The following is a 15796-nucleotide window of genomic DNA, read 5'->3' on the forward strand; positions in this document are numbered from 1 at the left end:
TATAAAGTTTAAATGTCAGAAGTGTTTATACCTGCTATTAAAAAGACAAAGTAAGGGTTTTTTTATTTGAATAAAAAAATAATGTATCTTATAACCGGGTAATATGGTACTTTAGAAAATAATGATGCACTTTTGAAAATAACAATTGTTATTTATGTTTTCCCCCTTCTGGTTGTTATTCCTCCACTCCTAAGTACAGTAATCAAAACATGCCTAGGAAGAAGATACAAATCAATGAATTTTTAAATGCTTGAAATAAAGAATAGTAATAAGCAAGTTGTAAATGTATGATAGGGCCTAAAAGTTTAACTCAGAATAATCTGTTCCCTAGGCTGCTAAATGTTAGGTTCATCTAATCATAAGACAACATTTACCACAGAGGATTATCAGACAGTACTCTGACATAATGCAAAATGGACTTTAATCCTGAGGGGAGAAAATGACTTTCCTTGCTTTTCTAAAATATGGTAAGAAAGGGAAATGCTGTAACAACAGCCACTGGAGGGAGGACTTGATATTGAAATGATAATAAAACAAGCATAAAACATTTCATCTGGTGCGCTTTCTGAACATAAAATGTTGCTAAATTCATTTCTATTTATTACAATAACAAATTCTGAAAATATTTTTCCTACTATGAGTTAAACTTCCTTTCTCTGAAAAGCAGATGTTGATTCATTCAATTGTCCTTTTTGTATACAAATTAACAATAATAAAATTATAAAGCTGCTTTGTCAGTAATAAAATTATAAAGCTGCTTAATCTGACATAGAATTAGCACCAACCTTACTGTACATGTACATTCAAAGGTTTACACTTGCTATGAAATAAGTCTATATTGTGTTTGTTCAAAACATACACTAATTTTGCTAGAGGACTTCAAGCACTGTGTCCCTGAAATCTGACTACAGATAAATCAGAACTTTCCTTAAAAAAAAAAAAAGACGGAAGGAAAGAAAGAGAGAGAGAGAAAGATAGAAAAGACAAAGAGAGAGGGAGGGAGGGATGGAGGGAAGGAAAAAGAAAGGGAGAAAAAAAGCAATGAACAGGCTTTATTTTTATGGAAAATGCTCCTATTAATAATTGTTTATTTAAAATTACTCTTACACACATATAAATATATCCCAGGGGTACCAAAATAAGTTGGACATTGTGTACACTAGTAATTAAAGATTCAACATATCAGCCAGGCTCCAGTGGCTCATACCTGTATACCTCATTATTCAGAAGGCTGAGATCTGAGAATCATTTTGAAGCCAGCCCAGGAAGAAGTTCTAACAGGCTCTTACTTTCAAATTAACCAGTAAAAAGTTAGAAGTGGAGGTATAGCTCAAGAAGTAGAGAATCACAGTTCAAAGCCAGCCCGGGCAGGAAAGTCCATGAAATCTTATCTCCAATAAATCACTCGAAAACCAGAAGTGGTGCTGTAGCTCAAGTGGTAGAGCGCTGGCCTTGAGCTGAAGAGCACAAGGACAGCGCCCAGGCCCAGAGTTCAAGCCCCACAACTGACCAAAAAAAAAAAAAAAAAGCCAAACAAGAGCTCAGAGCCCAGAGTTAAAGCCATAGCACCAGCACTGACATGTGCATGCACGCACACGCACACACACACAACACACACACACACACACACAAACACACTGATTCTACACAAGAAGGAGAACATGGTGGTTCATGCTTGTACTTGGAAGGCTGTGTAATATTTGAGTTGCTATTCACTGGCAGAATTTTCCCTGAGAAAAGAATATCCATTTGAACAAAAATGTGAAATCAGAAAACAGAACAAGATTATTGATAAAGGGCAAAACCTCTTGGTAAAGAAAAACCCCAGACAAAGGCTGACCAGTAGTCAGCCTTTGCCCCTTCTCCATCCTTGCTAAAAAGCAAAAGAACACCTCTCCCTCACTCGTTTACCAAGCTGGCAGTTTTGCAGCTTTGCTGTTGACAACCTTTTGACATATCACTAGCTGCTTTGAGTTGCTGTATTACTCAGGAGCTTATAATAAAAATAATTTCCAATGTTAATAGCATTTATAGTACTGGTCATGCTGACCAAGTCAAGATTAAGTTTTGCCTAGCTCCTGTGACTCAGGCTGTGTTTTTGCTAGGTTTTGCTTCAGTAACCTTGCTTGCTTGCCTCAGTAACAGGGCCTTAAGTCCACCAATTGAAGACCACCACCGAGTGGTCCCACTATGGGCAGCCTATTGCAAATTATATATATATATATACATATATTATATCTATATATGATGTTTATCATGAAGAACAAATGAATTTAAAGGTCAAATAACTATAACCAATAAAAATGTGCCAAACCTGCCTTGCATGGCTAGCCTATGTAACTTTCTATAACCTACCCCTTAAAAACCCCAGCTTGAGGACTTGCTCAGGGTCACAGTTTCAGCTCTGGATTCTGTGCTGCATCTCTGGCCAGTTATTTCATTACCCACTTCCCCAATAAACCCATCTTTTTGCATGAGACTGTCTCTGCGTGGTGGACTATGGTGGGACATGGAATCCCCACCAAGAGGGACAAGGAATCCCCTCCCCCGGACCCATTAACAGATCAAGCAGGAAGACTGAGGTCAAGGCTGGACTGTGGTACACAGTGAGACTATGTCTCAAAACAAAACCAAAACTAAACTAAAACTAACCTAAACAAAAACCCATACATAAAATCGCAAAATTGGAAATACATAGAAGCAAGCTCTTTCTCAATTCTGCAATAGTTATATTCTCTACAATAAGGCTCGGGCACTAAAACAATGACAAACATCATACAATGGCTTCCCTTTTAAAATGACCCATTATACGAGTATTTTGAAGCTGACTTTTTAAACTCAAAAATCCTACTGTGAACTGACTTCTTAAACTCCCAATTCCTACTGTGCTGGGAAAATATTAAATCCAAGGGATTTCCAAGAAAACATGAGCTAAAGAGGAAGCTGAGAGAACAACTTAAATGTTTTATTGAAATTTGAAAAATATTAATGGTAGCACTGGAGAGGGGAAAGGGGGGCAAAGAAAGGCAGGTAGGGGAAGGGAGAAAGGAAAGAGAGAGGGTTGGGAAGAGGAAGAGGAAGAGGGATGAGGGAGCGGGTTAAAAATCAACACCATGAAAACTATGGAGAATTATTCCCAGACTTGCTTGAAAACGAACCAAGGAATTTTCAATGCAAAAGATCCTCAAGTTTTATGTTTTGTTTTGTTTTTTGGGGGGGTGGGGGGTCGGGTCGTGGGCCTGAACTCTGGGCCTAGGCGCTTTCCCTCAGCTCTTCAGCTCAAGGCTAGTGCTCTACCACTTGGGCCACAGCACCACTTCCGACTTTTTTTTTCTGCTTATGTGGTGCTGAGGAATGGAACCCAGGGCCTCATGCATGCAAGGTAAGCGCTCTACCACTGAGCCACCTTCCCGGTCCACAAGATCCTCATGTTTTGATAGCTCAACTTAAGATTTTTCAAGTTGATGATGATATGTATTCAGTAGAAGCAATACTTGGAATTTTGGATTGACTGAGTTTCCAACTAGTGCTATGAAGCTCCACGTGCTCCTGTAATGTTGGAGTAGGCTGCAGCTCCCTGTCCATGCCATCACAAGAGAAAGCCTTTACACTGCAGTACATTGCGCTGCTAAGCTATGTTCAATAAGTTAAGAGTATTAAAGACATTTTTCACTTCCATATGTTCACTGACAGTTGTTTTTGTGGGGCATACCTTCTTTATAAGTTGAGCATCAACTGTTACTTGCTCCTGTGACTTTTATAATTGTTGCAAATCAAAGACACATTTTTATGTCCCATGTTCCTTCATTTGGAATAAGAATGCCTAGAGTAGCATTTTGGTTTTGGGAGGACGTTTTTATTTGCTTGTTCTGTTTTGTTTTTTAGGTTCTGTACTAATCTATCTGGCACCTATTCATCACTGAGCCCATTACATGAATTGCCTTTGCTCCTTGCTGTTCTGACATTTGGAGCCCTTATACAACTTGAGAGAGAGAGTTCTCCCCAAAAGTAGCTAATTCCTATTTGCCTATAAGCACAAAAATTTCCTATACAATGTATGATTCCTAACTTAAATATCCAAGTAAATCTTTATCCAATTCATAAGGTTAACATCTCTCTTGCCTGCCCTAAATTATCCCATACAGTTACCAATCAAGTTAAAGCTCACTCCTTTAACACAGAATTATTCAAACCAATCAATCCTGAACTGTTTACCTAAGCTTTTTCTTTAATCTGCCTGCTTCCTGACCAAAACCTGGTGTTTCTTCTGAAGCTTGTATGTGGATCCATGCCTCACATTTCCAAAAAAACTATGAGCAGCAACATTAAACTCTTTTTTCAAAGTGTTGCCTCTCCACATCATCACTTGGTCCTCTTTACAAATTAAGAGTCAGGCACATACAGGCAGTTATCCTGTACAACTTTATGTTGGCTATTAGGAATATAGAGAAACAAGTGGGAAAGAATTGTAATCAAGGAGCTCTATGCAAAGGACTACATCCAAGAAGCCTCCTTCATACCAAGACCTGATACGCATGATGGTCTGTGCACTTAGAAATGACATAGTAATATGTTAAGACATATCAGAGCCATAGGAAGTAGGGAATAAGGAAATGAATTTGAGAAAGATATGAATCATTGGAGACTGGAGGGCAGATTGTTAGAACCTCTAAGCTGTTCCCCTAGTGAGTCCTAAGTGCTGAAAAGAGGGTTACTCTCATATTGTTTCCTCCCATACTATAGCAGAATAGGTCTGCATAACCAATAATAGATAGGAGGGATAATGGTATGATACTTTTTTCTTACTTTTTTTGTCAAGGTGATATACAAAAAAGGGGTTACAGTTACATAAGTAAGGTAATAAGGACATTTGTTACCCCTTCCCTCAATTTTCTCCTACTTTCCCTCCCCACTAACCCCTTGCCCCCAAGTTGTACAGATCATTTCCAACGTACTTTTGTCTTGTGTATGTCATTGTTGCACTGATTCCTTCCTTGTCCTTTGTCTCTCCATTCTGTTATTCCCCTTCCCATCCCTAATTCAAATAAACGTATATGGTATGATACTTTTGAAATTTATGTTGTAAACGTTTGTGACAATTCTTAGTGCTCTTTTTCTCTCAGATCACGCTTTAGGAAGCTGAGTTATGAGCAGCTATACAAAGATGCCCACTGAAGCTTCTTGCCAAGATCCAAATGAGTAAACATGGAAGCAGATCCTACAGACTCAAATTATATATCTGTAACCTTGGTTGTCACCTTAATTTCTTCAAAGATCCTAAATTAGAACTATTCAACTAAGTGGCTCCTACATTTCTGACCCTAAGAAACTGTGTGAGATAAAGGCTTTTGTTTCATGATGCCAGAGGCTGGAGTAATTTATTACACAGCAACAGGCAACATATATTATAATCTTTAATTAGCTAGGAGATGTCACTTAAGCATCCAGATTCATTAGTTCTCATCATTATTGAATTGTCTAGTGATTTTTCCAATTCAGTAATAATTTATTTTCCGTGGGAAGAAGGAGCACTCTTTAAATTTGCCAAATGAATGTCTAACAGTCTTTGGGGGAAAAATGTTATCTAAATACATATATATATATATATATATATATATATATATATATATACCTATGTACATACATATATATACATATGTATGTGTGTATATATATATATATAAAATCAGTTTACATAATTCAAAGTTTGCAGTAATAAAGCTTGACCTGGCTAAGAGTCTTTCTTTGTTTAAAGAAATAAAAACAGAATGAAATTGAGAATGAACAACCTCACATTCTTAATTAACACAGCTAAAAACACAAACGCATATGCTTGTTTTGATATAAATAATTATACATGTTTCTTGTTCAAAAAATATCCAGAATAAATATGGTTATTTTAAACAACTTGTTTTCAATGATGAGACTAAAATATCCAATTTCTTAGCAGTCTTCGTAGTACTTCAAATGCAGATAAGTTTTATCATCACAATCACTTGCACTGCTCCAACATAATTAACCATTACTTCTAAACAATAGATGTTCATCACAATTTCCTGTCAAATACATTAACACAAATTGACTTTATATTTTGACAAACTAGAAAAAAAATAGCAAAAGAATCTTTACAAGCAGGGTACAGATCGAAGTGCTTAATGCTGAAGTAAAAAGTTCCAAATGGCCTCCAGTTTAAAAAAAAATGAATTTTGTTGATCCTACAACAAAACCTAGGGACATCTGTTTAACGTTTCGGTTAGAACCTAACTGAAAGAACAACCATCACCTGTCAGCAGCTAAGAGGAAAACACTGGAGAACAAAGGGGCAAGAATCTAATTTAGAGTATAAGCTACTACTCAGAGAGGACGTCTACTCTCGACACCATACTCCAAATAAAGAAGGTACTTAAAAAATAAGGAGGTTAGGGGAGGCAGAAAGTTATAGAAGGGAAAAGACAAACAGTACAGTACTCTTACTAAAGTTTGCATAATGTAGGAATCAAAACACTGAATGCCTACAGGCATCAGAAAGTTAAAAAGGAAGTGAGTTTCTGTTGTCATGAGATCACACAATAGGAGCAGTGGAAAACCGGAGGGGCTACTTGTCCTGTTGCTGCCATACAGCATGAGAGTCTAGTGTGACAGGAACTTTACATTTTCACAGAAAATGAAAATAGACTTTTGCTAAATTGGATGGAAACTAATTTTTTAATTTTAAAATTGTTCAGGCTTGTTAGCCTCAAACTGAAAACTGCCGGGCTTGTTTGTTTTTGTCAGTACTTGTTTTTTGTTTTTGTTTTTCTTTTTTTCAGTCTTGGGAACTGAGCTCAGGGCTTTATGCATACTAGAGAAATGTTCTACCACTGATCAATATCCCCCAACCTTTAAAAAAAAAAAATCAGTTCATCTTAAGAAAGTATCTTTCTAAATTTCCAGGCTGGGTTCAAACTTGTGACCTTCCTGTCTCAGGCCCTCAGGTTGTTGAGATGCCTGGTGTGCACCACCACAACCAGTTCTATACAGTATTATAGAGTATAATATTCTAACAGTCTCCTTTATGGCTCACAAACACCTAACGTAAAAAAAGATATATCAGTAATACAAAACACTCCAATGACTCGATTGATAATTCCTCAGAAAGTCTAAGATAAAAATTATTTTCCAAAATCAAACTTACATAATTACTCCCATTATTGCAAAAACTGAACTATATCCCTTTCTTACATTAGTATAAGCAATCAAACTACTTGTCACACTACTTGGCATAAAAGAATAAACTTACAAATATAATAATATTATATCCCTCAGCTCTTAGATCTTTACTGTCTATATATGCATGCTTGTACCTGAAATTTCTTCATTTAAAACTCATTAAATTTGGAGTTGATTCTGGTGCAGGGTGATATATAAGGATCTAGCTTTAGTTTTCTACAAGTGGTTAACGAATTTTGTCAGCACCATTTACTGAAGAGGCTTTCTACCATTCTATTTTTTTAGCTCCCTCATCAAAGATTAGGTGGCTACAGGTCTGTAGGTTCATTTCTGGGTTTTCAATTCTATTCCATTGGTCCTGAGGTCTCTTCTTGTGCCAGTACCAAGGTGTTTTGATTACTATGGCTTTGTAGTAGAGTTTGAAATTTGGTATTGATATTCCTCCAGCACTGTTCTTTCTGTTAAGGATCATTTTTGCTATTCAAGGTCTTTTTCTGTTCCATATGAATTTTTGGACCCAGCAATCCCACTTTTGGGCATTTACCCAAATGGTCACAAACAAGACCACACTAATGCTACCAGCACAACTATGTTTATTGCAGCACTATTTACCATAGCTAAGATATGAAACCAACCCAGATGCCCCTCAGTAGATGAATGTATCAAGAAAATGTGGTATAGATACACAATGGAATTCTATGCCTCCATCAGAAAGAATGACATTGCCCCATTTATTAGGAAATGGAAAGACTTGGAAAAAATTATAATAAGTGAAGTAAGCCAAGCCCAAAGAAACTTAGGTTCCATGATTTCCCTTATTTGCAATAATTAATATATGTCTGAGACAAGCAGAAAAGGTCAGATAAGATGATGTTAGGCGAAATGAACTCCAAGTAAGGACACACGTGGTTTTTTCTTTCTTGCTATTGTTTCTAACATATTTATAAGGTGATTGTTTTGTTGCTTTGTATGTCCCTCCCCCACAGTATAACCCCTGTTTTTACTGTATTTGATGTTGGGATAGTTTGGGGAGGGGAAGGAAAATAAAAACAAATTGTTTAAATAGGTATACAGATGGATCCATTACAAGAATGAGATGAACAAAATGCTATGTTGTAAAGCAAACTTTACAACTTTGGCTTGGGGGGGGAGGGGGAGAGTGGGGAGTATAGTGGTGGAGATGGGAGGGCAGGGATGGTAGGGGAAAAACAAAGGAGGAGGCAACAATGCTTGATAAGAAATGTACTTATTACCTTGCTCGTGTAATTGTAACCTCTCTGTACAGTATTTTCACACTAAAAAACTTATAAATAATAAAAAACTCATAAAATATCATATTTACACTTGGATAAATAGATAAAAGGGTATAACATTACAGGCTTCATATTTCTTCTCCAAAATGTTTGGGACCAGAGTGTTGCAGACATTAGAGTGTTTCAAATTTTGGAATATTTTCATTTTACAGAATAAGCATCCCTAACCCAAATACAAAATTTGAAATGCTTAGGTATCATAGTAGATGCTCAATTTTTTTTTAATTTCAGAACATGTGGGATATAGGTTTTTTGCATTAGAGATTATTAATCTGTACTATCTAGGATTAACTCCAATTGTCTGACGAACTTAAGTTTATTTTTGTAGGGCTATATAACACTGCGTATCTTCCAAATTATGCTGTTGACCATATGACTTGTCAAGTTCTACGTGATATACAGTAAACTTGATTGCATTACGCAGGGCAAATGTTCCCCTGCAGCACACATTCTGAGTAGGCATTTTGCCTACTTTCATTTATTCTCCATCCCACTCCAGCTAGTGGATCTGTATTCATTTCTGTCACTTTGTGGTTGGCTCACCTCTCCTCTGCTGTCAGTTACAGTGCTCACTGTTTATCACTGAGACTGAGCTCCTTTGCCACTGCCCATCAAGTCACATCCTCCTGCTAGGTTTCTATCCAACCTATCTTTTCTCTGTTTTTTCACAATATGTTGACTTTTCTGTTTATTCTTCCTGCCTCTCAAGAGGCCAACAAAAGAAGTCTATTTCATAGATATAGCTATCCTATCTATATATCTCCTTTCTTCCAATTAAAAAGAATGAAACGAAGTAGGTCAGGATGATCTTTGGCTTTCCTGAACTATTTTCATCACAATCTGGTGTAACAAAGTTTGCTCATTGTATAAAAGATGCCTTAAGGATTTTAGGTTTTGTTTTTTTTTAATTATTTATAGGTCTGGCATTATTGCAAGTAGTATGTCTATACAATTGAGAGTTTTTACAATTATATTTATTTCAGGGTTTAAAAAACAACAAGAAACAGGATAGCTGCTATCTTAAAAGGCAACCCAACTCTAAAAACTTGGTGGATAAATCTTAAAAATCTGTTTATTAAAACCTGATCTTATGGTTGAGCACTTATGCAAGAGGATTATGTGCTGCACAGAGTTCCAGGCCAACTAAAGCTATCTAGTGAGAGCCTGTCTCAAAAACAAAAAATTAACAGAACCAAATAATATCTGTTAACCAAAGAAACTTAACATCACCATTCATCAAATAAAAAACAGATACTCCTGATCTAATAATACCCATGTGAATGGACATTTATATAGAGAGAGATAGATATGGATATAGATATAGATGAGTGTGTGTGTGTGTGTGTGTGTGTGTGTGTGTGTGTGTGTGTGTGTGTGTGTTGGCTAAGTGTTGTGACTCAGGCTAAGGATCACAGTTCAAAGCTACCCTGGAAAGGAAAGGCCATGAGACTCTTATTTCCAATAAATTACTAAAAAACTGATAGAAGTGGAGCTGTGGCTCAAGTGTTAGAGTGCTACCCTTGAGCAAAAGCTGCTCAGGGACAGCACCGTTAGTTCAAGGTCCAAGGCCAGCACCAAATATATATAATATGTTTGGTGAGAATGTGGGAAAATGCTGGTAATGTTTTAGAGAAATTGTAATCCCTGGATATTGCTGGTGGAGTAGCCACTGTGGTATCAATTCCTAAAATAAATTCAACAAAATTTGCATTATTCAGTTTTCAATTGCTACATCAAATACTAAGGTAATCTTACAATGAGAACAGACTCTTTGCCTCACAGTTTTATAGGTTTCAGTATGTGATGTTGGACACATTGCCTTTGACCTATGGTAAGAATGGAGCAGGTTACAGAGCAAACCACTAGCTGATAACCAGGTAGCAAAGCATAGTGGAGGAAAGGGCCTGAAAGATTCTACTATCCACTTCAAGGATATAACTTCAATAAACTAAAATCCTACTAGACTCTTCTTATTCTGTGTGTGCATGCACACACATGCATACGTATGTGTTACTGTGGTTTGAACTCAGGACCTGGAGCTTGGCAGGCATGTGCTCTATCATTTGAGCCAGACCCTCAGTTAGCTAGGTTCCACTTCCTAACAGTTTCACCAATTCCCAATAGTGCCTCTCTGGAGACCAAGCCTTTAAAATATGAGCCTTTGGGGGAACATTTAAGATTCTAAGTATAGCAAATTACCATATAATCTAGCAATTTCATTCCTGAGTAGATACACCAAAAAATGGAAAGCTGAGAACAGATACTTAACACACATATCAGAAAGAATTATTTACAGTAACAAAAGCGGAAGAAATTCCACATATGAACAGATAAACAAATGGATAAATAAAAAGTAATATATAATTATATCCAGCCTTAAAAAGAAAATGCATTGTGTCACAAGCCTTAACACAGATGAAACTTGAAGACATTCTAAACGAAGTCAAAAGGACAGTGTTGCATGTCTACAATATTGGCCTTAAAGAGGTACCCACAGTATTCAAATTCACAGCTAAAGATAGCACACTTGTTGTTCTATGAACAGAAGGGAGTTGAGAACAGTGCATTAAAGTTTAATTGATAGAGTTTCAGCTAGGGAAGATAACGGTCTGAAGAACAGGAATGACAGTTGTAGAACAATCAAACTGCACACAACAACTCATATTCACAAGATTTTTTTTGTCAGTCATGGGGCTTGAACTCTGGGCTTGGGCGCTATCCCTCAGCTCTTCAGCTCAAGGTGAGCTTCCAGTTTTCTAGTGGTTTATTGGAGATAGGAGTCTCATGGAGTTTCCTGCCTGGGCTGGCTTTGAACCATGATCCTCAGATCTCATCCTCCTGAATAGCTAGGATTACAGGTGTGAGCCACTGGTGCCCGGCAATATTCACAAGATTTTTAAGCAGTAAGAATGTGTAAGGTTCGTGCTAGCCTAATACACACTGACATACCAACAGAGATCATTCCCACACTTCGTTCTGGTCTCTACACAAATGTCTCCTTTAAAGATGCTAAGCCTGCCCATCCTATCTAAAATAGCATTTTCTTCATTCTCTCTTCCTTTTGTTTTCTTTTTCTAGATCTTTTTGCCACATTTTTTTTACATTTTACTTATTGATGGCCCTTCACACATCAGAATGAAAACTCCAAGCGCATAAGGACATCCTATTTTCTTCTCTAAGGTTTTCTCAGTGCTTTGAACATTACCATGCATATTGAAGATGTTCAAATGGATGAATGAATGAATGGATGGATGCTTACAGTTTCACAGACATTTACCTGAGTACTGGTAATTATTTACAAGTACTACAGCATCCACAGCCTAAAAGCCACCCACGGTTACCCTGGCTCTGCAAGGTGGACTTCATTGGATAAGAAATATACCTAATTTAAAAGCCAGAAAGACTGGGAAACAGTGGCTCATGTCTGCAATCCTCCTGTCATATCAGGAAACTGAGATATGAGAATCACCAGATCAGGGCAGAAAAGTCCATTGAAACTCTTATCTCCTCTGAATAATCACCAAAACACTGGAAGTGGATCGGTGGCTCAAGTGGTAGTGTGCTAGCCTTGAGCACAAAACCTCAGGGACGGCGCACAGGCCCTGAGTGGGGCTCCAGGACTCTCACCAAAAAAAGAAGGAAGCCTAGTACTTAGTACTGAAAGCAAGATGTTAATTTGCCACTTCAAAAAGTGCTTTAAGATTCAGTTTCTAAATATTCTAAACAAATACAGTATACCTGTCCTTCACCAGAAGGGATACAAAATAAGAACAAGCAATATAGCTTTGACTCATCTTCGAGGCAAAAACCATGAACCGGGTAACCACCATCTCATTGCACGCGTTTTAAAAAACATTAGAAGGGCTTTGCAGACCCCCCTCCCCCCCCTCTCTCTCTCTCTCACACACACACACACGTTTCACTCCACAGCTTTTTTAAGGATTTGGGAAAATGGAGAAGCACACAATACTGCTTGTCCTTCAATAGGGCCAAAACCAGTTACTAAGTCCAACAGATACACAACCCTTGGAATACTTAAGAGAGCATGTTAAGAACCTGGATGAGAAAAGACTGCTTCCAAAACACACGTGACTTTTATTTCAAAGACAAAAGTGTTCCTCTAAGACCCCTTATGGCATCCCGGTAAAACTCCCCACCAATGTGCGCGCATGTTCGAGGGTCCGAGAGCGTTTTCTAACGGCGCTTTCATCTCTCTGCAGGGAACAGATTCCCTGATACAGCTTTTGGCAGTTAACACATTTTTGCACAAACAACATCAAACACTTGTACGAGAGATTTTTCAATAGCTGCCCCCGTGAGAAAGTCAAGGCCCAGGACTCTCAGGCGTCCTCAGCGCTCCCAGAACATCGAGTGCTCGTTTAGACCGTGAAGCGCCCCAGGAATACACATGTCACCCCCACATTGGGGAGTAGAATGGCGGGGGGGGGGCTGTCCGTCGAGGGGCCCGGGAGCAGGCCCCAGGCAGCGTGATTTCTGACAGCTGGGCCCTAGGGGTATCTCCTTCCCCTTCCCAGACAGACCAGCCCAGCCCCCGGCTCGGGTTTGAACCCAGGCCTCTTCCGGAGCGCTCCTCTTCGCCCACCCAGCTCCTACCTGAGCTCTGCCCCCAGCTGCAGGACTGAGGGGGAAGGGTCGGGGAGGCCTGGCCGTCCAGCTCGCGAGTGCAACTCCGGGCGGCGGGGAGGACTTTCCTTCACGGGATCCGTGCCGCGACCAAGTTCAAGTTGCACTTCCGGGGTCTGAGAGAGGCTAAAACGTCATCACGCATGCGACGGCAGCAATGACAACTCGGAAGTGGGCGGGGCCTGGCCCTTAGTTTGGTTCCTGGGGAGCTGAGTGGATTAGTGGAAGGAAAACAGTAGAAACTATGGAGGGCCATGTCCTTGATTTTCCTTCTCCCTTCCTCAATGTCTCTTCTCTCTCCATCTTTTTCTTTCTGTACAAGGGCTGTGCTCAGCCTTCCTTCTGAAGACTGCATGGGTATCCTTAAAAGATAAACCACCCCCAGCCCTTGTTCTGCAAGCAGAATTTCAAAACTCATTCAATATCCTTACAGTAAATTCTCTACACTCTTGCTCATGGTTTATCTGGCTTTCCCTGATCCATTCAACCCCAGAAAAATAAAATGAAAATAGAACAGGACTAGTTTTGGAAAAATAAATTTCCCTCTAAATTTTGTGTAAAGTAGGACTGTCCTAATGACGGTTGGAATTTACCATACTTGAGCAAATGGAAATTTTAGGGCTGTGTTGTTTTACTAAAGCATAGGTTTGAAAGTTGTCTGTCTTAAAGGTAGATCCAGAATAAACAACGGTGAAATGTAATGAGATCAACGCTGTGCAAAATAACTCTTTTCAGAAACTGCTGATGGGAAACTTGTGAGTGCCTCCTTTTTTTAAAACAACTTTATTCCACAATTGGTAATTTACAAACTAAGGCTGATTAGACATAAAACTGAATGAGAATGTTTCTTTCCTCAGCTAAGCGGAAGGAAAGGGTGTCAGCTAGAAACATTTACAATTTCTTCAGAGGAGATCCCAGGCTTCTTTGAGAACACTGTACTCCCACAATATTTGGACTTACTTATAGCTCCTTCTTTCTTTCATAACAAAGGACAGTTTGATCTCTTTGCTATATTTTCCACCCCACTAAAATGAAACTCAGTGAGAGCAATGACCTTATCTTCTTTTATTTAACATATTCTCAACTATCCACATGCCTTCAAGAAATACACAATAAATGTTCACTGAATGAATCTTAAATGGTAGATTAGAAAATTTGGGTAGTATGTAGAAGAAGAGTGTTGAAAATTGGGTTGGAGGTGAGGATTTTGGAGGTAAAAGAAGAGCAGTATAAATGAACATAATTACAGAAAGATGGATTCTACCAGAATAAGCCAAGACTGACTGTGGAGCCAGGGGATTTCAAGACTGTTAAGACTAATTTGTAGCCAAAGCTCTAATAGTATATAGGGTAGTATTTTCAACTGAAGAAGACAAATTTTAAAAGGCATTGTATGCCATGTGATATAATTTGAATTGTGCTGCACAATTTCCTTTCACAAGGAAAGTAAAGAATTTTTTAAAAGATGAGGAAATACAACACATGTTTAATTTGGTAGATTCTGGAAACTGAAAAGAATATTAAAATTTCATAATCCTTGTTAATTATGAGAAAGATAGCAGGCAAAATAGCTGACTAGTACTCCTCCAGTCAAGATCACCAAGAGAAAAGTCTGAGAAACCTTCAGATCCAAGTGGTGACTATTGAGACTAACTTCAATTGATATCTGATCAGGATAAAAATATAAAGTTTAGTTAGTCATAATGTATCAATGTTTATATAAAACATGGAACTAATTCAGAAGATAGATGACATGCATCTGAGGGAAGCTAAGAGGAGAGCACAGAATAAGAGGGAAACAGGAAACAATGCAACTGAGGGGCCCATCAGCTGCGTTAGACATTGATAAAAATGAACTAAGCAACTCAAGGACAGTGATGGGAGAGAGGGAATTAGCAAGAAAGAGGGAACAGTTTTCACTAAGCAAAAGGAAAGAAACGTACTCATCACCCAGTTTGAGAAGAGACAGTTGTATTGTTAAAGCTTGTAGAATTCACAAACTTTAGAGACCATGATAATGATGATTTTCCTTGTGAAGTTTAAAATGTGTTTGTAACTTTAAATATCACTATCCCACAATACTGTGTAATTTACATAATCACTTAATCTCAATAAAAATTATTTAATAAAAAAGGGTGACATGACCTTTCAGTGTTAATGCAGGATGGAGGTCCATTCAAAGATTAGAAAAATGAATTTCATACTTTTATTTATTATTGATCCTGCGGGTGTTTCTGCCAATAGTTCAGCTAGACTCACACAGAAATGAATGAGCCTTGCATGACTCTTTCAGCAGCTAGACTCACACAGAAATGAATGAGTCTTGCATGACTCTTTCAGCCTTTCCCTTAGCCTTTCAGCAGATATCCCAAATTTTGTAAAGCAACAAGAAGCCAAACCTGCATCCTATTCTGAAAATTAGAGATAATGAAATGTTGATTTATTATAAATGATTTGTTGTTCAAGAAAAGAAATAAATATGTTGTTATAACAATGAATGGGAAACTTTCTTAGTGGTGTCACAACAAAGAGTGAAGTGATTATGTGTTGAAACCAAATGAGCCCTTACTCCTGTCTGCATTAAATGGTGGCATAGACTCTTGCTTTACCCAGTGATAAAACTGTCTTCT

The 15796-nt window shown here is 38.1% G+C and overlaps 1 protein-coding gene across 7 annotated transcripts in view; it reads right to left on the minus strand.

Moving 5' to 3' along the window:
- Fam172a (family with sequence similarity 172, member A) overlaps positions 1-13273 on the minus strand; it is a 333594-nt gene extending 320321 nt beyond the window's left edge. For all 7 annotated transcript variants that reach the window (XM_013022091.1, XM_013022088.1, XM_013022086.1 and 4 more), the window contains exon 1: positions 13137-13273. The gene's annotated coding sequence lies outside the window, so the exon portion shown is untranslated. The remainder of the gene's footprint in view (positions 1-13136) is intronic.
- Positions 13274-15796: the final 2523 nt, after the last annotated feature.

Source organism: Dipodomys ordii, unplaced genomic scaffold (assembly GCF_000151885.1).
Source record: "Dipodomys ordii isolate 6190 unplaced genomic scaffold, Dord_2.0 Scaffold59, whole genome shotgun sequence".
NCBI lineage: Eukaryota > Metazoa > Chordata > Mammalia > Rodentia > Heteromyidae > Dipodomys > Dipodomys ordii.